Genomic DNA, 6,000 nt, shown 5'->3' with positions numbered 1-6,000 from the left:
TAAAACATTGCTGGTCACAAGTCAGAGTGATCGAGGGGAAGGAAAACCAGCCGCCACCTCATCCAGTTCCTCACTTCGTCGTCCAAAATGGCCTGCCTTACTGTGTCGCGCAGCGAAGGGGGGAGGGGAAACTACTTGTGCCCCAGTGGCTGGCCACCTGGGGGTGCAAAACACCATCCAGTGGATCCGCGACCATTTCCACTGGCCAGGCCTGGATGCTGACATGAAGCGGTTTTGTCAAGCTTGTCCCACCTGCCAACGGACGTCACAACGGACACCTCCCCCTAGCCCGCTGATTCCTCTGCCTATCATCGAGGTGCCCTTCGAGCGTATAGGGATGGATTTGGTCGGGCCACTGCTGAAGTCTGCCCGGGCCACAAACACATTTTGGTGATAATGGACTATGCCACCCACTACCCGGAGGCTGTTCCCCTTCAAAAGACCACATCCAAAGCCATTGCCCAGGAGCTCTTTCTCCTCTGTAGTCGGGTGGGCATCCCCACGTAGATATTGACCGACCGGGGCACCCCGTTCATGTCCCGGCTAATGGCTGACCTCTGTCTTCTCCTGAAGGTAAAACAGCTTAAGACCACAGTTTACCACCCCCAGACCGATGTGTTAATCGAGCGATTCAATCAGACACTGAAGCAGATGCTCTGTCGTGTGGCCGCAGACGACAAATGTGACTAGGACCAGATATTACCATACATCCTTTTTGCCATCAGAGAAGTCTCCCAAGCCTCTACTGAGCTCTTGTTTGGACGGCAGCCGTGGGACCTGTTAAATATTGCAAAAGAGGCATGGGACAACAGCCGGCCGCCCATCGGTCCACCATCGAACACGTTCGGGAGATGAGGGAACGGATTGACAGGGTCATGCCATTAGTCTGGGAACACCTCACGAAAGCCCAGCAGGCCCAGCACCGCCATTTCAGCTGGGGGATCATGTGATGGTCCTAGTCCCAACAGCTGCCTATAAATTCCTCGCTACTTGGCAAGGGCCGTATACGGTGATGGAACGAGTAGGGCCTGTCACATACCGAGTCCGGCAGCCCGGAAGGAGGAGAGAGGACCAGCTATATCATGTCAACCTCCTAAAGCGATGGGTTGGGACTAGGGCCCAACTGTCCGCTCTGGCCACCACCACACCCGTGGTGGTAGACGTCAATCCCCTTCTGTCAGCTGCCCAGAAAAAGGAGCTCCAACACTTGGTCGGCCAATTCTCCGTGTTCTTCCCCCTCCCTGGGCGGACCCACATGCTCCAACATGACGTCCGCACACCACCAGGAACGATCGTCAGGCAACGGCCCTACCGAGTTCCGGAGGCTCTGCGACACGCCATCGAGGAAGAGATACAGGAGATGTTGAAGTTAGGGCTGACAGAACCATCATGCAGCCCATGGTCCAGCACCATCGTCATGGTCCCAAAGCCTGACAGCACCCTCCGCTTTTGTAATGACTTTCGACGCCTCAACGAAGTCTCCGAGTTTGATGGCTACCCGATGCCGTGGGTGGATGAGCTACTAGATCGCCTGGGGAGAGCCTGGTTCATCTCCACCCTAGACCTCACCAAGGGGTACTGGCAAGTGCCATTGACAGAGGAGGCCAAGCCAAAAACTGCGTTCTCCACCCCCAATGGCCACTGGCAGTACCGGGTTCTCCCCTTCGGCCTCCACGGGGCCCCTGCCACTTTCCAACGAATGATGGATATCCTGTTGAGGCCCCACCAATCCTATGCGGCCGCCTACTTGGATGATGTCATTGTGCACTCGGAGAGCTGGGAGGACCACTTGGAGCGATTGCAGAGGGAGCTAGTGGAGCTATGCCAGGCTGGACTGACCGCCAACCCCCGGAAATGTCATCTGGCCCTCTTTGAGGCTAAGTACTTGGGCTACCAGGTGGGACGTGGCCTTATCAAACCTCAGGAGAAGAAAGTGGCAGCGATCCTCTCGGCGCTGCGGCCCACCTCCAAAACCCAGGTATGAGCCTTTTTGGGGTTGGCGGGGTACTTCATCCCTAACTTCTCCTCCTTAGCAGCTTCCCTGACAGACCTGACCAGGAAGGGGCAGCCGGAGAAAACTCCCTGGGGACCCGCCGAGGACGAAGCATTCCGGCGGGTGAAGTGTGACGCGTGTCCCGAGCCCTCATCAGCATCGCCCTAGAAACCAACGAGAAAAACCTGCACACACTCAGCACGGGCTGAGGCTCATCAAGAGACAGTTACAAAAGCTGCCGCGTCACACACACTGGTGAGACATGTCTCCAGAAGACTCCCTGAGCAGTGTGTGACCGGCCAGCCCCAGCGTGTAAGCACAGCACGGACACCCAGCATTCGAGAGCACAGAGTACAGACGGTGGAGCACTGAGCACCAGCGCACCTCACCTTGACACATTGGCACAAGTGTCACCTTCAATAAATTCACCCTCTGGGGGCCATTAATGAATTCCCCTTGTCGTGTGATTCTTCACCCCATTACAGTATGGATTACTTGGATTGTTACTGACATCTGGTGAAAATTTCAAAACAACAGCGTCTTTAGAAATATATTTACTGTGAAAAATGATGACATGTTCAATACTTATTTTACCCGCTGTGTATATAAAGATAGACAGGTGCATCTAAAAAAAGTGAATATTGTGAAGTTGTTTTTTTTATGTAACATTTCAAAAAGTGAAACTTTCATATACTCTAGATTCATTACACATAAAGTAAAACATTTCAAAAGATTTTTGTTTTAATTTTGATTAGAGTTTACAGCTCATGAAAGTCAAAAATCCAGAATCTCAAATATAAGAATATTTCCTAAGATTAAAAAAATAATAAATAAAGGATTTGCAAAAAAGTTCAAGTTCTTTAAAGTCTGTTCATTTATGCACTCAACATTTGGTCGGGGCTCCTTAAGCACAAATTTCAGTATCAGTGAAGTGTGGCGTGGAAGCGATCAGCCTGTGGCACTATTGAAGCACAGGTTTCTTTAATAGCGGCCTTCAGCTCGTCTGTATTGTTGGATCGACTGTTTCTCATCATTCTCTTGAAAATATCCCATAGATTCCATATGGGGTTCAGGTCAGGCATGTTGGCTGGCCAATCAAGCACAGTAATATCATGGTCAGCAAAACTTTTGGAACTGTGGGCAGATACTAAGTTCTGCTGGAAAAGGAAATCAGCATCTCCATAAAACTTGTCAGCAGATGAAAGTATAAAGTGCTCCAAAATCTCCTGGTAGACGGCTGCATTGACTTGATAGACTAGACTTGATATAACACAATGGACCAACACCAGCAGACGTCACGGCACCTCAAATCATCACTGACTTTGGAAACTTCACACTGGACTTCAAGCAGCTTGGATTCTGTGTCTCTCCAGTCTTCCTCCAGACTACAGACCTTGATTTCAAAATTAAATGCAAAATTTACTTTTATTAGAAAAAAGGACTTTGGACCACTGAACAAGAGTCCAGCTCTTTTTCTACTTAGCCCAGGTAAGATGCTTCTGACGTTGTTTCTGTTTCAGAAGTGGCTTGGTAGCCCTTTTCCTGAAGACGTCTGAGCGTGGTGACTCTTGATGCACTGACTCCAGCTTCAGTCCACTCCTTGTGAAGCTCTCCCAAGTGTTTGAATCGGCTTGGTTTAGCTGTATTCTCAAGCTTCATCCCTGTTGCTTGTTCACCTTTTCCTACCCAATTTCTTCCTTCCAGTCAACTTTGCTTTTAATATGCTTTCATACAGCACTCTGTGAACAGCCACCCCTTTCAGTAATGACCTTCTATGACTTACCCTCTTTGTGGAGGGTATCAATGATCGTCTTCTTTATTATTAGTCTTCATCATTATTGTGGTTTCAAAGAACTAGAGATACCCGGAATTTATACTGTAGGGATGGTAATTTAATGAAACGTAAATATTCTAATATTTTGAGATACTGGATTTTTCTCTATCTATCTATCTATCTATCTATCTATCTATCTATCTATCTATCTATCTATCTATCTATCTATCTATCTATCTATCTATCTATCTATCTATCTATCTATCTATCTATCTCTTCTCATCAAAACATGTGATTTGAGTGTGTGCTGAGTCACTTATCAAAGTTTAGGGGTTTGTTTAGATACAGTATGTGAGCAATAGTAATAGTGATACTAATATTGGCAAGCACTGCTAATAATTATAACATTTATTGAACTTCCACACCAATGTTAGTAATTTCCACTGCAATGCAGGAGAATAAAAGCATGTCTTAATTTTATATGCAGGAGATTTAAACAGCTGAGATGATCCTGAGAACACCTGCAGTATATACAGTGACAGATTTAAATGATTTGTGTGAGGGATTGTGCTACGTGGTGCAAGGTTGTCAGGATTGAACCTTCTGAACTTTATCATTTTTATGACCAAGACAAATAAGCAAATCTGCAGAAATTATATCAGCATCACTGGGAAACTTGAGAAAGCCTGCCCACAGAGAACTTCTGCAAATCTGCTGCAATGTACTGTTTATCTATTCTCACTGGTCTTTACTCTGTATTTTACCATTTCAAAGAAATAAAAGTAGCATGTGCAATTTTGAAATCCGAGCAGATAGCTATCTTTTTGACATGTTGTGTCACTTGTCTGAAAGAATGAAGTGGATTTACTCTTGGTGTTGTATGGTTCTGAGTTTTGAGTTTTTATATTCAGGCTTTGTAAACATAGTGTGCTATGTAACATGAACAGCTTTCAGGCATAGTTTTCACAAGATCATATCAATGTCAGCCATTTTGACTTTGATGTTTTGGTGTTGCTCACTGGAAATCAAACTGTTGACATATTTCAAAGTTACTTTTTGCACATATTGAATACAATTCTAAGAAGCTTGATCCACACTTAGCTGGTCATCTTGTTCTTTTGTGCCGTCTGAAATCTCTAAATAAAAAATAGGCCTTAAACATAATCAATTATAACCTGATTATTACAATTGAATAAATAGGATACCAAACAAGATGGAAATGAAAAGTGATAGCCATTGCTAGAATTGACTGTTTGCTAACAGGAGTACTGTAAGTCAATTTTTATATATTATACACAGGTATATAGGTCATAACTGATATTATAATGCAGATTTCTGTAATTTCATTTTTAATACAATTGCATGTTTTAGAGTAAAACAAATGTATAGATTTTATAGAAATTTACATTCATTTTTCCCACTAAATCAAATCAAAGTTAATACTCACTGATGTTTGTGCTGTTTTCCTAAAATTGTGTCCCTCTTCATAGATAATGGATAGTGTTTTAGGGATTTTTTTATTTTAATTTGTTAGTTAAAATGATAACACAAAAGGTTCGGATGGAAAAAAGCGATATTGAGAAAGTTTAATTTAGTTTATTTTAGTCTTGCTCCTGCTCTCTTTCTCTGCACACACACACACAGACACACACATACAGTAAAGACATGCACAGAAACTGTCCCACAATTTACTTTTTCTGCAATATAGTTGACAGTATATATGACAACATTCTTGAAACAAATAAATGTACAGTTTCACTATTAGAAACGCTACTGCTGGACACTGTTGAGAGACACACAGGCTCCGTTAATTCACATACACTTAATCTCTCTCTAATGACTGCATTAGTTTGCACATCAATGGCTCAAGCCTCCTTTATAAGTTCTAAAAACAACGTTTTGGAATTAGCAACAAAGACATGGGGTGAGATGTGTAAGAAATAATTCCTACACACAAGAGCATTTTAAGGACAAAAACCAGACAAATATCTTGAAATAAAACATCTGAACAATGTCTTGAGGGATAAGCATGGTATAAACGGAATAATTGACTCCGTACTGTTGAATTATTGAAAAATAATGTACACCTGAGGTGTAACAGCCACTCTGTTTCACATTGTAGCCCTATTACCACTTCAGGTTGGCATTATGTTTCAATAATTCAATGGCCCGTTGTCAAATGTTCCTGCATAGAGTCTAACTCAGGTCACATCCATCAGTGAACTGTTGATCT

Source organism: Cyprinus carpio, chromosome B11, assembly GCF_018340385.1.
Source record: "Cyprinus carpio isolate SPL01 chromosome B11, ASM1834038v1, whole genome shotgun sequence".
NCBI classification, from domain to species: domain Eukaryota; kingdom Metazoa; phylum Chordata; class Actinopteri; order Cypriniformes; family Cyprinidae; genus Cyprinus; species Cyprinus carpio.
Note: the sequence above shows the minus strand (reverse complement) of the source record.